Source organism: Pseudopipra pipra, chromosome W, assembly GCF_036250125.1.
Source record: "Pseudopipra pipra isolate bDixPip1 chromosome W, bDixPip1.hap1, whole genome shotgun sequence".
Taxonomy (NCBI): Eukaryota; Metazoa; Chordata; class Aves; order Passeriformes; family Pipridae; genus Pseudopipra; species Pseudopipra pipra.
Genome location: NC_087580.1, coordinates 42,670,279 through 42,688,868, shown reverse-complemented (window position 1 = coordinate 42,688,868; position 18,590 = coordinate 42,670,279). Strand labels below are relative to the sequence as shown.

The following is an 18,590-nucleotide window of genomic DNA, read 5'->3' as shown; positions in this document are numbered from 1 at the left end:
CAGCACCCCAGGAGGTGGCACAGCAGCAAGCCCTGTGCTGCAGCTGCCACAGGACCAGGAGCTCACCCGGAGACATTGCCAGACTCCAGATTGTCCCACATCATGACCACTGCCCTCAAACTTCCCCCACAGCAGCTTGGGCTCCCTCCCCTCCCTTAGTCCATCCCCTCAGGCCTGCTGAGGTGGCACTTTTGGGGCAGTCATGCTTATTTTAGGCAGTGGGATGTGTCAGCAGCTCTGGGAGATGGAGGGTGGCAGGTCTGGGGGGGGCTTTGGGCTGAGTGTGGCTGCGGGGGTTGGCTGTCTCCCAGAGATTGGAATGTCACAGCTGCAGGGCCCAAATCCCCCTCCAACACCCCAAAAGGCTTCACTTGTCCCCAAACTACAGGCACAGAGCCCTTTAGTTTTCTGCAGGGGGCCTCAAATTTCATCCCTGGTATCCCAAACTATCCCCATCGGCCTTGAATTGTAGCTGCAGAGCCACACGTTTCCTTGGTGGACTACAAATTCCATCTCCGGTACCACAAAATGCCCCACTGAGCCCTGCATTGCAGCTGTGTGGCCTCAAAGGGTCTCCGGTGACCCTCCCTAGGCACTGAAGGATGGAATCATGAAGGAACACTCAGCCCTGAGTGGGCTGCAGAGGATCCCAGAGCTCCTGGGAAGTGCTGGGGCTCCAGAGCTTGAAGCTGGAAATGAGTGAAGAGCTCTGTATTACACTTGTGGCATGGAAAGCCCTGGCAGGGTGGTTTCTTCTGGGGGGCCTGGGGTGCACTGAAGGCCTCAGGAGGCTTTGTGTGTGATCATGAGGAAGCTTTTCTTGATGAAAATGGTTGTCAGGCATTGGAAGGGGCTGCCCGGAGAGGTGGCAACACTTGTAATGTTTTTTCAACTATTTTTTATTTCCTTCAAAGAGGGGCTTTTCTTTTTGCTATTCCTTAATATAGTAGGTTTGCATTAAAGGGAATCTTGTCTAATTTCCAATTATTTTCCTGTTTTAAGTAGTGTAGCTTTTTAATCAGGGCGTCATTTCCCAATTCTTTTAAAATTGAAATAAAATTATTTTTTTCACTTCAGCTTCCTCTACTTTCTAGAAGAAATATCTATTAATGTATCTAATGAAAATTAGAGCAATGTAGGTACTTTCACACAGTGTAAGATAAGCATGTGCTGTTTTTCTGTACCACTGAATGTCTGATTTTTACCATGGGTCACCATTCTGAATTTGTATGAAATCCTGATGAAATTTAAGGATTTAGATCAAAATAATTTATGAGGCAAAACAAACCAAAAAATTCTTACTGTTTGTGACACTAACACAGAACCTTAAGTCTGAAATTGGAGAAGGATGGCCATGTGCTGTGGTAAGTTGGTATATCAGGGTGTATGGAATAGAAGTTCCTTGTTCTCGGTCTAATCAAGCCATTTAGAGTGTCCTTGTACAGAATTGTGCACATTTATTTATATGATAACCTGCCGAAATATAATTAGCTACCCCTATGCATGTGAGAACAGTCCAGTAGTTAGCACTGAAAATTCTGTATCTGAGACACTGAATGAAAAGGAGAGTTGCTGAGAGGCTTGTTTGGGGGAGAGTGTTTTTTTGGTTTGTTTTTGTCTTTTAGGTCCAAATGATCATGATCATGAAAATCAGTCTTGTTACAGACAAAAACTGTAAAGGCATTTAAACGCTTTCAGATGCTGTAACCATTTTCCTTTCTTTCACTTTCTCACCACTTGCAAATCAGAGACAGTTCCTAGAGGACAGGAGAATAAAATAAACAAAAAAGAAATTATTTTTCTACTGTGTCAGGCCTGTGTCAAGTCTGTTTTGAATGCATTTGAATCCTGCTGCTTCCAGGCTCTTTTTCAAGTAGCACCAGATAAGTACTTGTGAACTGCTGAGATGAGAGTGATCATTCTTACTTCACAAAATGTTTCTTTTGTTTTTCCCTATCCTGTGTCCCTTTTCTGTTCCGTGCTATGGAGTGACTATATTTTTGTTCTAAGCTAATTCACTGCTGCTGTTTTGGGTACAACTAATGTCAAGCAGAAAACCCATAACATGCCAGAAACAGGCTACAGTGGGTTGAAGACACAGTTTATGTTTGATTGTGTGTAAAGACAGAGAGTTAGTTGGGTTTATCTGATAGCCTGGCAGAAGGAGAGAGGAGCAGGACAAACTGTTTTCAGTAACTGTGCTGTTCAGACACCTGATAAGATGGAGAGTGCTTTGGAACTACTGATGTGCTTTGAATAAGAAAAGAATAATCAGGTCCATTGGCACTGGCTTATCAGGAAGGAAGTGAAATGCCAGCACTTTTACACGAGCAAAAGGAAATGTTTTAGACACTTTGGGCCATTTTTGCATTGAAATTAAATAGCAGGGTGCTTTTGAGTGTGCTGTGATGAGTGGAAGGATTTATTACCTTGACAGAATGACAGGTGAATGTGTTCAGAGAGGAGTCCTCAGCAACAATAACAGCTCTTTGGATAAGTGGTCACATCTATTCCTGCTTTTGGTAGAGATTCAGGAATTCTCTCCTTTCTTTCTCCCTGAAGTGCAGTGGCTCACTTACAATGTGCAGTTTTTCAGAGTGTCACACACTTGTGCATTTTGTGATATCCTGGCAGCATGTTTGATATTGGGGGTGTAACAGGCTGTTCATAAAATAATGCTGGATCATTGACTGGTGTGTCCTCTGCCTACAGTCACTGGGTATTTTCATGTTCCAAAAAGAATATATCTCAGCCTGTGCTGGGAAGGGAAGGTGTGATTCACCATTAACTTACCCCAGCAGGCATGAAACATGCTCAGATGCACTATTATCTTCTCAAAGTTGACTGATTTTTATTTTTGTACCTTTTCAAAATTGATTTCTAGGTTCTTTCACATGCTTACAATTAATTTGGGGATATTCAAATTCGATGACTGATAGTGCACGAACATATTTGATTAATTTTGGATTCTAATTGATTCCTGTCAATGAGATCCCTGTGACACTCTGAAATCAATGTTATGTGATTCAACCAAGGCACCACTGTTCTGTACATTAGGTAGCAGTCGGGAATTTAGGAACTAAATGTTCACAAGCTATAAATGGAGACAATGTTTAGATTTCAATAGCCCTTTGTTTGGCATTTATTCACCCAAATATGTTTCTTGGGAAAGTTAGTTTTCCAAAGTGCAGGCTTTCAGTAAAAGAAAGGTCATTGATTTAAGGTTGATTAAATTTTAGCTAAAAACAACAGGCTCCATTTGGGTGTAAAATAATTTAAGTATTTCCTGCAGGCAGCCTTCATGCTTTAGAGCTGTTGCTCAAAGGTTTCATTCTTCTCTGAAGATGTCAACTGTAAATATAAAAATGCCTCACTGAAAATGTAATGGTTCAAAGATTCTAACTGAAATAAAAATTCCCGCCTGGGAAAGCACTATAATCAAAATAAAGTGGTCTTCACTTTTTTTTTTCCTTTGGAGGCCTCACTTGAAAAGAGTGCTTCAAGGCAGCAGAGTTGGTAGGAAATGCCAATTTTTATTTATTTATTTATCTACTCTCCCTCACAGATGATGATAGTCCAGCTTTGGAATCAGCAACACACTTCAGCCACTAATACAAGGCAATATGTGAGATGCTGCCACTTCCAAAATGCAGTATCCTGGCATTTCAGTCAACTTTATAATCTGGCAAAAACCCACTTGGCAATATTAAATTCTAGCTTCTGAAGCACTTTTATTTCTGAAAGCTTTTGATGTCTTTTTATATCTTTTTACCATATATTCAATTTCTTAGGAGCAGTGGCCAGGATGTTCACTTGATGGATGACTGGGGTGGGGACTCTCCCCCCACCCCCTGCTTTTTTTCCCCTCCCCTTTAATTTTAAAAAGAGGTGTGATAACTGTGCATTAGGTAATGCTGGAACATGAATCCTGCAGATGCAGCTGTTTGACAACATTTCAATAGGGGGTTTGTACCATTGTTAGGTAAGTTAGCAGAGATTTTCCAAGCTAAGAAGGACAGCCTGCTGCCAAACTCTGGCATCTGTCTTAGGAAATCTTTTGCTTCAAAGATGCCCTGAGGAAAATGATGACTGGATGCTTTTCTAAAGGCACAAACTGCCTGTTTTCTCTTCCATAGCATTCAGAATGGGACTCCTTGTTCCAGCCTGCCTGCTCAGGGTTTTGTGGTGCTGGGTTAGGGGTTTCATGGGGTTTTTCTCCTGGGATAAAGTTGTTTACAGCGAATATTGGTTATCCATCCCATGTCTTGAATTTGACCCAGAATCTGTGTAAATGAGGAATGCATTGAAACAAAGCCAAGGATCCTTCAGTGACTTGTTTCTCTGAGTTCAGCCTTCTGAGACCTCTGATGAGTCTGGCAGGGCAGTGCCTGTGTGCAGAGGGGCAGGGAAAGAGAGTCCCAGCACAGCAGCAGTGCCAGGGAGCAGCAGCATGTGGCCTGTTGAGAGCTGCTCTTTTTCTCCTGCCACCCTCCCCTTCTGGGCCTTGGCTGAGGCCTCAGTGCTCTGGCCCTTGGTCCCTGGGCTGGGCTGGGTCAGTCCTGTGGCCATGGCACTGCTGGCATGAGCTGGGCTCCACTGCACTCTTTCCACCACACAAGGGGCTCCATTTGCTCCGGGCACAGCCTGAAGCCTCAGCTCTTCTTCTCCAGGGCTCTCAAGAAGAAGGCCAAGGAGCAGACTCTCCAGAGGGTCCTTGCCTTGCTGGTTTCTCCCTGGAGTCCATGTGCTGCCCTCAGGGTCCCACTGGGGGGGCTGTGGGGGTGAGGCTGCTCCAGCTGGTGCTGGTGGTGGCCAGTGCCCCTGGAGATGGCAAATGGGGCCTGAGGAGCCCGGGGCCGATTCTCTGCTGCTGTGCTGGGGAGCGGGGCTGGCCCTGGGGCTGCAGGAGCTGCCTGAGCTGAGGATGTGCTGAGCATTGCAGACCCAGAGGGCCTGTCCCTGAGCTCCATGGCCTCCATGTCCTGCTGCAGGGCCAGACCTGAGTGTGCTGCTCTGCTGGGCTGGGGCAGGGGCAGGGAGATGGGGGGACCAGGGAGGGGCTGGACTGGGCAGTGCCAGGGAGGGGAAAACCCCAATGTTGAGCTGAAGTGTGTGAGTGGGCAGGGTGGGGGCTCTGCTGCTGCTTGGGCACCTCTGGAGTCAGTGTTTCCTTTGGCAGCATAACTTAACTCAGACAAGATAGTTTTCCAATGTTGGCTTTCCCCCCTCTTTCCCAAGGTTTTCTTTTTTGTTTTTTGTTCCCCTGAGGGAAAAAGGGGGAATAGAAGATCACATGCTGATAGAGATCACATGCTGATCTCTGGTTTTATCTGTATACAAAAGGGAGCTGGGGTGGGGAGGGAGGGGGGAGACAAAGCGATTTCTCCCTCTATTATCTCTCTTTTATCCCATTCCCGCCTATCTCGCCACACCCCGGGCGACTGTTTCACCGCCGCCCCTCCTCGCCCGTCCCGCGGGGCAGCTCTTTTAGCTCCGGGGCGGCGGAGACTCCCCCGGCGCGGCCCTTTGGTTTTCCTTGGTTTATTCTCCGGAGCTGATTCCGTTCCGAGCTCGCCCCCCCTCTCTGGCGACCCCCGCCAGGGCCCGTCCCGGGGCGGCTCCTTCAGTGCCACGGGCGGCGGGGACCCCTCGGGGCGGCTCCCCCAGGGCCCCGCCCGCCGCCGCCGCTCCCCGGGGCCCTCCCCGCTTCCTGCCGGGATCGGACACCGCCGGCGGCCCCGGCCCTGCCGGGCTCCATCAGCCTGAGCAATTGCTGCCAAGGAGGGGCCGGGGGCTTCCTCTTGGCCTTCGTCTCCCTGGCGCTGGGGCTCGGCTTCTACCTGCGCCAGAAGGTGAGGGGGGTCCCAGGGGGTCGTGTGTCCCCCCCAGAGCGTCTGTGCCCCCCCGGGGACCCCCCACCCCGGTGTCACCCCCTTTTCTCTCCCCACAGAGCTCCTGAGCCGGCGGCGGCCACAGCCCCTCCCTGGGGCCTCGGGCCCAGCCTGGACCCCTCCTGTCCCTGTGAGGATTTTGGGGGGGTTCGTGTGTCCCCCCCTCCCCTGCTGCCACTCCTGATCCCAGGAAAGCTTCCCAGTTCTCCCCAGTCCCGGGTATTGTGGGGCAGTGGGGAAGGGGCTTGGGGGAATCCCAAGGGATGGAGCTGAGTTTGGGGGAGGCAGAACAGGCCTCGGGATGGATCGGGAATGGGGACCCCCCTGTGTTCCCCCCTGTCAGCCCGCTCTGGGGGGGCTCTGGGAGGGCACCTGCCCCTCAGTGGGCACCCAGCTCAAGCCAAAAAATGCTGGAACCCCCCCAAAACCTCCACACAGCCTTTCAAGGACCCCCAAACACACTCAAAGCCCACTCAGGACCCCACCCAACCCCTTCTCTGGGGGGACTTCTCTGGGCACTGGTGGTGCTGGGAGCCCCCTCGGCTGCGGGCGAGGAGCTCTCGGGTGAGCGGGGGGTGGGAAGGGGGCGGTCAGTGGGAAAAGGGGGGTCAGAGGGGACAGAAGGGGTGGTGGGACCCCAAACTGAGTGGGAGGGGAGTGGGACCCCCCAAAAGTGGAGTGAGGAGGGGCTCTGAGGTTTGGAGATGATGGGAAACGTGTGGGAGAAGTCAGAAGAGTAAGGAAAAGGGGAGGTTGGGACCCCCAAACTGAGCATGGGGGGGCTGGGGAGTGGGGGGATGATGTCGAAGGCGTGGGGGGGGGCAAAAAGTAGGGGTTGGGACCCCAAAAGTGATCCTGGTTGGGCTGGGGATTGAAGGCACCACAGAAAAGTGGGAGGAACTGGGAGAAGGGTGGAAAATGAGGGGTGGTCTGCTGGGTTCGGTGGTGCCATGGTGGTCTTTGGGCACCAGGTTTTGGGAAAGGGAGTGGTTCCCCTGAGCTCCCAACTTCCTGTGGGTTGCTGTGGGCTGCTGGATCCAATCTCAGCCTTGAATCTTGCCAACATTTTAAATTTAGAGGAATTACAGAGGTGTGACTGAAACACTTTTGTCCCCTAGGTCTTCATGATGGCAAACCAGATCTTTTGATAGAAATGATCAGACAGAAGATCGTCATCAGAATTATTTACTGCACAATTGAAACACTAAAACTACCACGAGTACAGGATAAGACAGGACAGTGCTCTACCCTAAAACAATTGTTGAAACAATTCTACTCAAGCTGGCACAAAAGCAATAATTGTTAATTAAGGATGGATGGATCTCCCCCAGACCAATGCTTGTGGGGAGATCTCTGCTCTGAACCTCCAGGAGAGACCTTGGGGGGGTCCCCAGCCAAGGCAGGAATCTCCACACACCCCCCTAAGGGTTCTGTTGGAAGAAGCTGCCCCTGGGAAAGGGGACTGGCCCTTTGTGGTCGAAAGGGATGGACTGACAGTCACTGGACTCCAGGGGTTGCCTCACCATCAGGGGATTCATTCAAGGTGGAAGCAGCGGCCAAAGCTCTTCCCACAGTCGGGGCACTGGTAGGGCTTCCCTTACTGGTGGGTCCGTTGGTGTTTGGTCAAGGTAGACCTGTCACTGAAGCTCTTCCCACACTCCCCACACTTGTAGGGCCTCTCCCCGGTGTGGATGCGCCGGTGGGTGACAAGGTGGGAGTTCCGGTTGAAGCCCTTCCAACAGTCGGTGCAGCGGAAGGGCCTCTCATCCGTGTGTGGCAAAGATGAAGCTCTGTGCCCTAAGAGTTGGGCTGAAATTGAGTGGCGAGGACTTCCCAACCCCCCCGTGTTTATTAACTTGAATGGGCTTGAAGTTGTCTAATGGAAGTTACTTCATCTAATAATGAAGTAGCTCCCACTTAACCTGCCTGTCCTGGGTTGTAGGAGGCTGAAATGCTCATGAGGATTAAAACAAGTCCTGGAGATGCACACCCAGTTAGTTCTGCTCTTCAACGATTGTGTTCAGACTTGTTTCCTCTGGCTGCCTCGGAAGCTCTGTTGGAGCCAGGGCTGCTACTTAATGAATATCCACAGTCCTGGGAAAGTAATTAAGCTTTCCTATAAAAGTCATGGGCATAAATTCTGCCTTGGCTTTCCTTCAAGGAACCATTTTGGCTTTCACTATCAGATGGTTCTCTGTGAGTCGTTTTAGTGCCTCATGGTCAATCCTTTTCTTTTTATCAGGATGTGTAGCACATTTCTCACGTTTTTAGTGGCAAGTTTTCCAGCATTTTTTTCTGTTAGTTGGGAGAACTAGGCTATATTTTTGAAAAAGATGGGAATGTTAAACTTGCTTGATACCCGAAACACAGCAATTTGTCCCCATTATCCTCTCTCTGTGATGTATAAAATAGGAAAGTGGCCTGACTGTGAGATACTGCGTTTATCTTGTTTCTGAAGTGTTCCTTGTGCCCACAGGGGAGGGTTCAGGCAGTCAGGAAGATCAGCTGTGCACAGCTCTGGTGAACCAGTTGAACAAGTTTGCTGACAAGGAAACCCTCATCCAGTTCCTGCACTGCTTCCTGCTGGAGTCTAACTCCTCCTCGGTGAGGTGGCAGGCCCACTGCCTGGCCCTGTTTTACCGGAGGCGGAAGTGAGTGGAAGGGTTTAAAGTTTAACTTTTGCTGCTTGTGGAGACAGTCGCCTTCAGCTCAGGATGCCCCCAGGCAGATTGGTACCTCAAGGACCAAACTGGAACCCCTTGAGGTCAAACAGGCTCCTGTTCTTCAGCACTGCAGTCCTGGGATTAACACCAGCCTTGGATCATCTCTCCTTCCCTGGTGTGTCTGAAACACTGCAAGGAGAGAGCCAACTGAACTCCCACAAGTTTAGGCATAGGCTTGGAGGCAGGCAGGTTGCCACCACAACCTGGTGACACCCTTGTCCTCTCCTCCACAGCAATGAAAAGGCCATTGAAGATTTCAAAGAGGCACTGGCCCAGCTGCGAGGCAACCAGCTCATTGACTACAAGATCCTGGGGCTGTGCTACAGGCTCTTTGCTTGTGAGGTGAGTTTTGATCCCAAAAGTCTGTTCTCCAGCACAAGAAATCTAAGAAGATAGCCAGGCTCTCTTTGTGCTTTGCAAAAAACAAGCAAGCTGGTGCAATGCCACCACCCTGCTTGTCCTCTCCTGTGCTGCCCTCCTGGTCTGGCTGCTCCCATAGCTCGTTTCCTTGCCCCCATCCCTCCGGCAGATTCTCTGCAACATCGCGCTGGTGTTTGCCACAGTAGAGAACTGGGGGAAGGCTGAGGAGCACCTGACTCTGGCCATGAGCATGAAGAGTGAGCCCCAGCACAAGAAGATTGACAGGGCAATGGAAGCCATCCTGGTAGGGAGGAGCAGGTCTTACAGCTGTGTTCTCTCCCAGCAGCCCCTCAGGCAGGAAAATCCCAGTCACCTTTTAGCAGGAGAAAAGCACAGTGGGAATGGGCATCATAGTGAGACACGAGTCCATGGGAAAAGCTTTGGGTCACTGGGAAGGTAGACATAGGAAGATTGGGTTCAATGGACCATGTCAGGGCTGGGGTCAGGCTGTCACAGAGTGGTTTGGAGTTATGGAGCGAGACCCAAACCCCAGAGGCAAAAGGGGGCATTCAGTAGTCCCTGCTCTCACTGCCAAAGACTCCATGTCTTTGGGGTGTGTGTCAGGGCTGGGCTGTGTGTCAGGACCCCTTTGGAGTCCCCTCCGGGGCTTTGGCTCCTTTGGTGGTGATTCCATGGCAAGCACGTGCCAGTACCCACTGAGACCTTTTACAAGGGGTCATGGCAGCCTCTCAGGGGGCTCTTCAGGGAGCTCTGTCAGGGACACTGACTCCACCCCCTCCCTGCCCAGCCCAGTCCAAGGCCTGACTACTCTCCCAGGAAAAAATTGCTTCCTAATATCCAACCTAAACCTCCCCTGGCACAGCTCAAGACCCAGCCCTCTTGTCCTACTGCTGCTTCCAGCCAGAACAGCCCCACCCCCACCTGGCTCCAACCTCCTGGCAGGGACTTGCAGACAGTCAGGAGGTCTCCCCTGAGCCTCGTCTTCTCCAGCCTCAACACCCCCAGCTCCCTCAGCCTCTCCTCACACCACTTGTGCTCCACTCCCTTCCCCAGCCTCGCTGCTCTTCTCTGGATCCTCTGACCCCAAAAATGCTCCCCCTCCCATAGAAAGGCCAAGGGCATCTGGGGACAGTTGGGGGGCTTTGTGGGGGACTGGATGATTACAGGGGGATACTGGGACACACTGGGGGGAACCAGAGAGCATTGGGAGGACTGGGGGGTTAGTGAGGGACACTGGGAGGGCACTGGGAGGGCCTGGGGGGGAACTGGGGCACACTGGGGGGCACTGGCATTGAACTGGGGAGTTAGTGGGGGATACCCGGACAACGGGGGGGATACTGGCAGGTTACTGGGCCATACTGGGGGTTATTGGGTGCTCACTGCAGGATCACTGGGCCATACTGGGGGGCAGTGGGAGGTCACTGGGACACACTGGCTGGTCACTGAGGGGGTTACTGGGCCATACTGAGGGTAACTGGGAGGTCACTGGGATATACTGGGGGCACTGGGATCCCCTTACCCGGATGTGGTAAATCTCCCCCCCTGGATTTTGGGGGGCATCCCTAGGCTCCCTCCCCTGGGGGCTGAGGGACCCCTTGAACCCCACTGCTGGGCTTTAGGGGACCCCCTAAAATCCACTAAAAACCCCCGAAATCCCCCCCTCGACCCATCGAAACCTCCTCAAGAACCCCTCATCCCTCCCCAGCACCCTCTAAACCCTCTCAGTGACCCACAAAACCCACCTGAGACTCCCCAAGCCCATTCAGGGACCCCCAATCCCCCCCACGGGCCCTGCAAACCGTCTGGGACACCTTAAACCCCCTAGAGACCCCAAAACTGCCTCGAAGGTCCCCGCAAAGCCTCCCAGGAACCCCAAACCTCCCCAGAGACCCCCAAAGCCCACCTGGGACACCCCAAATCTTCTCAGAAAACAAAACCCGCATCAGAGCCCCCCAAAGCTCTTCAGGGACCTTCAACCTCCCCCCTGAGTCCTGAAGGGACCCCTCAAAACGTCCCCGGGAACCCCCGAACCCCCCCGCTAAACCCTCCCGAGCCCTCCAGCCTTTCCACCCACAGCCGCGCTCCCCGCAGCCCCCGAGGGGATCCCCAGACCCCGCTCTCGCCGCCCCCCCGCCAACTCACCCAGCGAAGTGCAGCGGCCGCAGGCGAGTCCTCCTCACTCCCGACCACGAGGCCAAAATGGCGCTCGCTCCGCGCGCCCTCCGCCTTTACAGACCCGCCCCGCAGCCAATCAGCGCGCGGTCACGGCCCCTGCCCGCCCTTCGCCACGCCCCCACCTGCGCGGTGCATTGTGGGAGTTGTATTCCCTGCGGTGGGGGAGGACCGGACTTGTTGGGGTTTAGTTTTTCTGTCTTCTTTTATTTTCTCTTTTTTATTTCTTTCTTTTCTTTCTTTTTTCTTTCTTCTTTCCTTTTTCTCTTTTTTTTTCTTTGTCGTTCTTCTTTTTTTCTTTGTTCTTTTTTTTTCAAAAATCTTACAACAACAGATTATCTGCCATTGTTTCAGGTTTGTGAGGATTCCCAAGATCACAAACACTGAGACACCAAGGGTGGAAGCCAAACAACTTTATCCTGTCCCTTGCCACAGCCTTCAATCCACACCCAGCCCTGGATTTCTGCAAAGCCGCTGGGCAGGAGCAGGAGATGGAGCTGGTGCTCGGCGGGAGGGGCAGCAACAACAAACCTGGGTCTTTGGCACAGGGGAAGGAATTTAGTGCTTGAGGGGTTACATTCCACAGGCTCCCCTGGGGATCAGCTTATGCTTGGACAGTGAGAACAGCCAGAACGTTCCTCATAAAAATACCAGAGGGAAGGGAGCGGAGGGGGAGCAGGGGCAGGAAAAGGAAGCAGAGCGATGGAAGATGGGCTGGGGCGGTCGGGGCTGGGGGAAGGCAGGCTGGACAATGCCTTGTTTGGTCCAGCAGCTGGACCAGCTCCACGGCAGATGTCGGGGGAGCCTCTGCCACAGGGACATGGACAAACAGACGCTACAAAAGCTCTCAGAGGGGTTGGGGGCTCTGGGCGGGGCTGCGCTCTCGCCTCAAGCCAGGATATCCCAGGGCAGTGGAACAGCAATTCCTGTCAGCTCCCAGCAAAGATTATTGGGGTTTGCACTGGGGAAATAGACGCTCCAGCTTCTTCTTCTCTTTTTAGAACTTTAAGCTTGCAGTCGGGTAGAAGGGCTGGTGGGGGAGTGGGAAGAGACCCATGAGGGGCACATCTCATCCTTCAGTTAGATGGAGCTAAACCCCTAATCTTGCTTAGGAATAGCTGCTGATGCTCAGTTGTCTTCTTTCCCTTCTGCTTCAGCGGGATATTACATTTCCCTGCAGTATTGGTGATAGAATGGTTTGTCAGCTGGAATGGTTTGGTTCTTACAGAAAGCATAAATGCATTTTAAGGAAGGTATTTTTACATAAGTGAGGCCTCAAAAAAACCCCCCAAAACCCAAAAGGTAATATAAGTGCAGAATAAAGTGCAGAACTTTGGGGTTTTGTTGTTAATTCTTGGGTAGAAAAGCCATCCCAGTTCGGGACAGCAATTTATTGCATTGCTGAAAAAAAACCAAAACAACCAACAAACAAACAAAGAAATCTGAATTGGTTCCCTTTCAGATTTGTTTTTGATCATAAGAATCCTTCTAGTGAAAAGGGCTAATTTACTCTTTCTAGAGGAATGTTTTAAGTGTGATTATCACAATATCACAGGTGATGAAAAGGTCTAAAATAGGACATTGACCTTGAATGTGTTCCTGCATTTAGGATGTGGTGCTTAACATTCAAGAAACAATAGAACTGCAACACATTTATAAAGGTATCATCTCAAAATGTTCACTCTCGCTCTGTAAAGACATGTCACAAGGATTGTAGAAAGCTTGCAGTATCCCATGAAGTACATGTGGTATTTTATCAGTCTAAATATGCATAAGATTTTCAAGGTTTCTGCTGGTAGTACTCCATAACTAAAGTAAATTTTCCCTTTGGTGCTGCACTAGTTTATGATTTAATTGTTACTGACATTCCACCAGTCATATTATTAGCTTCACCAAATGAAAGGGAAATAATCCTGTATTAATTAAAGAGAGCACCTGAATTCCCTCAGTCATCTTATCCTTGGCTGTCTGAGACAGTGATGCACTTCAGCTTCCCTACAGAAACTTCCACTAAAAAAGAGATTGGGGTGATAGTGAGAGATCCATATTGAAGGGTGTGCCTGAATTATCTTTAGGGAGGAGACTTTTTTGGTGGGTCACTCCTCTCTGGAGTTTTTTTCCCTTTCTTTTTGTCAGAGGCTTTGGAAAAGGTGTTTTGTCAGGAGAATAATATTCATTTATAGCAATGTGAACAGTTTCTATCATGTATCAGTGAAAGCAGTCATCTAAATACCCATACCCATGCCCTTGAAAATAAAACAAGGAGAAAATATGGAGTATTTATTTGAGACCAGATAAACTGAATGTAGTTCAGTAACATGGAAAGGCAATTGCTGTTATTTCACAGAGACATTTCTTTGTATGCTGGAACTGAGGGTAGCAGCAAAAGCTAAAAGCCTTGCTCTGTGTCTTTGTGAACACACTGTGGGTAAGTTCAAAGGAGCATTCAGAGATTGTGTTGTGTGAGCTTTTTTCCCTCAGATCAAAACAAGGAGTAATTAATGCTAAATCCAGCAGGTGGCTTTCAAGGAATAACTTGGTCCAGTTTGTCCAACTGTGTCCAAACAGGTGAGGAAAATCTGGAACTTTAGAAGGGTTAGTTTTTTACCTCATTAGCAGGATATCCAGGGGTGCACCAAGTGCCTTCCAGTGAGGAGCACAAGAGACCAGTAGACAGTGACAATATTGTTCTAATGTTAATGTCACTGGAGCACAGAGTGAGATCACATCTAAGTTATGTTTCTTTAATCAGTGATTGGGAATAAAGAGGAAATCACATAGTTGATGACACTTTAGGATTTATTTCACACTCTTAACAACAAGGTATTTTGCAGCTGGACTTTGAATAAGGTTCCATGGTATATTGCAAATTTCTATCTCAAGTTAAAAGTCTACTTCTTCCCAAAGAAATTCTCAGCAGCTAACACCCTTCCATCATCTGGCTCTTTCACTGATGGCTTGAGCTTGTTGCTCCTTTTGGTAAATACCCATTTGACACAATGCACTGGGCAGCTTCTGCCAAGTGCCACTGAATCTCACTTCTTCCCTTGCCTTGAGGTCATTGTGCTTTAAGAATCTGGCTGTTCAGATGCCCTGAAATGTCTCTAGTATTTCAAAGGGAAGAAGCTTCAAGATGTGCTGTTTGGCACACATGAAAAATGACCTGCCCAGAGAGCCATGGGAATGTAGGTGCTGCTCAGTAATGCCCCTTGACTGGGACAGGCACTGCTGATGATTTTTTCCTTCCCCTCTCTGATTCCATTCCCACTGTTTTGTACAGACTCCTTGGGGTCAGATTTTGCACTGTACAGTTTGATAAGTTAGTGCAGATGTGTGTTTGCAGGCATGTTCTTCTTCTGCATTCCCTGATCAAATTCAGGAAACTGATAGCTGGCTTGAGCTTTTTTTTTTCCTCCATAGTACTATTTTTATTTATTTCTACAGAACAGCTTGAGAAAATGAAGGTACACTTAGCCCCAGTTTCCTTGCTGCTGTAATCTCTTGACCTTTTTTTCTTTTCCCCTCCCCCAAACTGAAACCCAAGCTCAGGAATGTGGTTGGAATTCCAGGCCCCAGTCTGGGGGAGGTGACACTTTCAGTCCCCAGGGGTAGAAGCCAATTGCTTTGTTTATCAACATGCAAAGGACAGCCCAGGATTTCTGGTTCTCCAAGCAGCAGCACTGGCAGGGAAGAGAACTGCTGGCTTGGATGGAAGATGGTTGAGAGAAAAGTAGTGATGGCTCACAGGGGGAGAGGAAAAACGTGTTATTTGGGGCTGTAAAGCGGGGGGGGGGGGGATGAGAAGCTAACAAGGTAGTGGAAGGCATGTGAACAGGAAAAGGAGGGCTTAGAGGAGACAGATCAGGACAGAAGGAGAGACCATCATGTTTCAGCCCCTGAATATCAAATTTCAGGAGATAATGAAGGAAAGTAGAAATGTCCTTTGGTGAGTTTCCAAATGGATCAGCTGTCATATTTTAAGGAGGGTGTATTCCAGGGAACTTAACACAGAAAAGTGACCCCATCAAATGACACATGCATAGGGATTCCTTATGGGTGATTTTTATATGAGAGAACACATACACATGCAAAGATTTGAAAGCATTTGGAATAAAAAATATTGAAAAAGAGCCAAATCTATAAATAGACACTTGGAGAGATACTCAGTACAAACAATATATTTGCATTTTCATGTTTTGCTCATGTGCACATGTAAATCAGTTTGTAGGACCAACACATCTGTTCTTGAACAAGCAGCAGTCACAAGTATTGAGGCCATGTTGCTGAGAACACAGCTGCAATGGGCAGGGCACGTCTCCAGGATGAAGGACCAACCACCGCCTCCCTAAGATCCTGCTTTATGGTGAACTTGCCACCGGCTGCCGCAAGAGAGGAGCCCCGAAGAAAAGATACAAGGACTCCCTGAAACAACATCTCAGCCTTGGCCATATTGATCACCATAACTGGTCTACTCTGACCTCCAGTTGGGAGGCCTGGAGACACACCATCTATAACGCTGCTGATGCTTTCGAGAAAGCACGCCGGATCACCCTTGAGGAGAAAAGACAACGCAGAAAGAATCGTGCCTTGCAGAATATACCACCTAAGGAGTCTTTCTGCTGTACCTTTTGCAACCGGACATGCCTATCTTGTATTGGCCTTTTTAGCCACCAACGCGCTTGCAACAAACTTGGGTAGAGCCCTCCCCAAATCTTCGTTCACGAAGCTCAGCCATGACAACTAAAATAAGAAGGATTACTTACAGGGATGGTAAAGGTATGGTCAGTCACACGAATCACAACATCAGGTGCGGCCAAGAAGGGATCTGAGTGACAGGGACACACCATGGCTGAGTCATTAAGCCAGTCAGGAAGAGTTAGCAGATACAGTGAATTCCCCCTAGAACAGTGTCATCCTGATGGGACATCCGGGCAGGGCTTGCTCTGCTCAGCATTCCCTGCCTCCTCTTGGGATTCTTGAGGGAAAGCCTCTGGCAAGTCCTGGCCCAAGGAGACCTGCCACCACCCCAAGTCCTGGCAAGGCTGAAACAGGAGGCCAGGCCCAAAAGAGTTAACTAAGAAATTTGGGCCTGCTAACAAGTTACCAACATCCAAAATGATCTGTGCTCATTCTGTTCTACTTATTGGACCAAAGCTTCAGAGAATAGTACAAGAACATGTAATAGGCCTAGAAGGAATAAATTAGAAATATAACAGGATCAGGTAGACATTTGAATAGGAGAAATAGGCCTGGAGCCAGGGCTTTTTCCAAGCTTCAGTGAGCGGGTCAAGAACAATGGAAAGGAAGAAGGGTCAAGCTGAGGAAGATGAGTTGAAGCCCCTTCCCCTATGGAGGAAGATGGGAACTACCCTCCGAAATGGGGAGCCAAGAGAAGCACCGCCCCAAGCCCCGCCTGAGCTCCACCTATACTCCACCTATTATTAATATGCATTGATAGATGTTGTAATCACTTGAATATGCATTTAATCATATCTGAAAATTGTATAAAAGTGTTGATTTTCTGAGGAGCCAGCGAGCAAGTTTGTCCAGCGCGAGCTGGCTTGCTCCCAACGTTGAATAAACAAATACCTTGCTGCTTAAAGATAAAAAAGTCTCTGAGCAGTTTTTCAGACTGATTTTTTGGATTCAGGGCTGCTGCCTGTCTCCTGCCCCAAAGAGCTGTGCCCCCGGGGGACTTCTCTACCAGAGGGCAGCCAAAGCCAAGGGGCACTGAGGTCTGCCCTCTTGCAGGTGGCTGTTGGGAGCGGCAGCTGGAGCAATTAGTGCCAAGACTTGTCATCTGTCAGAAGCTGTTGCTCCTTCCTGGCATGATTTTTGGGTGGAAGTGATTAGCAGCAGCACAAAACCACCATCAGCTGCTGAGTTTCACAGGACAATTAGATTGGACAGAGAGACTCTCAAGCTTCCTTGTGTTCTTTTTGCTTGTTTTCTTGCCTTCTGGAAAAAAAATCAGCCCAGTTTCGCATGTTCAACACTCCAGTGTCTGTGTGCTCAGCTGTGGCCAGCAGCTGATGTCCAGTCCATTGGGGAAGTGCAGGGGACAGGGAGAAGTCTGGGAGGAGAAGCTGTTCTGTGTCTGCCATGAAGGTGCCACCCGCCTGAAGGAGCAGCCAAGAGAAGTGCTGGAAACAGAGACATTCTGCCAGTTTCTGCTCTCAGGTGGACACAGGGCCCACTTGTTGCCAGGGCTCCCAGAGATTGGATCCGGGAACAAGGCAGGGCCGTGCACTGGTAGGGAATGGGCTCCAGTAGGACCAAAGGAGGAACGTCCAGCAGCAAAGTGTGAGCTGGTGAACTGGGCCATCTCTTCAGCAGACACCACAGTGCTTACTTGCCTCCATCCCTGAAGCTCCACCACAGGAGGCCCTGCTTTGCTTCAGCTTCTGCTGCTTCTTCCTTTGTTGCCCTCAAGTGCTGGACTTAGAGCTTAGAAGCCCATGCCCATGTTTTTAAGGTGCCTGCGTGGAGGAGAGGTTGAGCAGCTGCAGCCCAAGGCTGGTGTCCCAGCAGAGTCTCTAAGGATGGCACCAGTGGTGCTGGCTGGGGACAGCTGAGTGTAGAAGGCGTGCCCAGCCTCAAGCAGGGCCACTGAAGTGAGTCAGGATGTCAGGCTGCAGTTGGAGCTGCCAAGGGTTGCTGTGAGGCTGGGGAGTCACTGGAAAGCTGTGGTGGCCACTTGCCCTGAAGCCTTTTGCCAAAGTGGGTGCAACTGTGCCCACAGTCTGCCCACTTTTGGTGTCCTGGCGGGTGTGGGTGCCTGGGTGAGGAGGCCCAGGCATTGTGGGTGCTGCTGCTCCTGGGCAGCCTCTGGTGCTGTTGTCTGTGGGGCGGAGCTGCTTGGGCAGCAGTGAGTGTGCAGCCCTGCCCGAGGAGCCCAGCGCCCTGCCCGTGGTGGCAGCAGCTCTGTGGGCCCAGAGCTCTGGCTCAGGGGCGTGTTGGCCACAGCCCCATGGCCTAGGCAGCCACGGGGGCCCGGGCTGGCCGCCAACCCTGCCTGTGCCACTGCCCCTCGCCGGCAGCACCCGGCGGACGTGCCCTGGCAGGGACCCCTTGCCCTCCTTGTCCCCAGCCAGGCCAGCCTGGCCCCCTTGGGGGTGTGCCCACCCTGCTGCTGAGGCCTGGCCTCCAGGGCTTCTGCCACAGGGCTGGGAGATGCCTCAGGAAAGCACCAGAGCAGCCGGCTGGCAGGGAAGGAGGTGGCTGCCTGGGGGCTGCTTATGGCCTCTGCCCCCCCAAGTCCTGGGGGCCTTTCCCTCCACCCTGCCCTTTGGGGCCTGCGCCCAGTCTGTCCCCTCGCAGCCTTCTGCCACCCATCCACTCCCAGATTCCCCTCAAGGCTTCCCGCTCCCTTGTCCCATCAGGGCCTCTGCAGCACCTCACCCCTTCCTGGCCTCCCAGCGCC

General features: G+C 50.6%; 1 pseudogene; it reads left to right on the top strand.

The window, feature by feature from the left end:
- The window catches only part of LOC135405218 (zinc finger protein 729-like), a 285,000-nt pseudogene that overhangs the window by 171,257 nt on the left and 95,153 nt on the right, over positions 1-18,590 (top strand).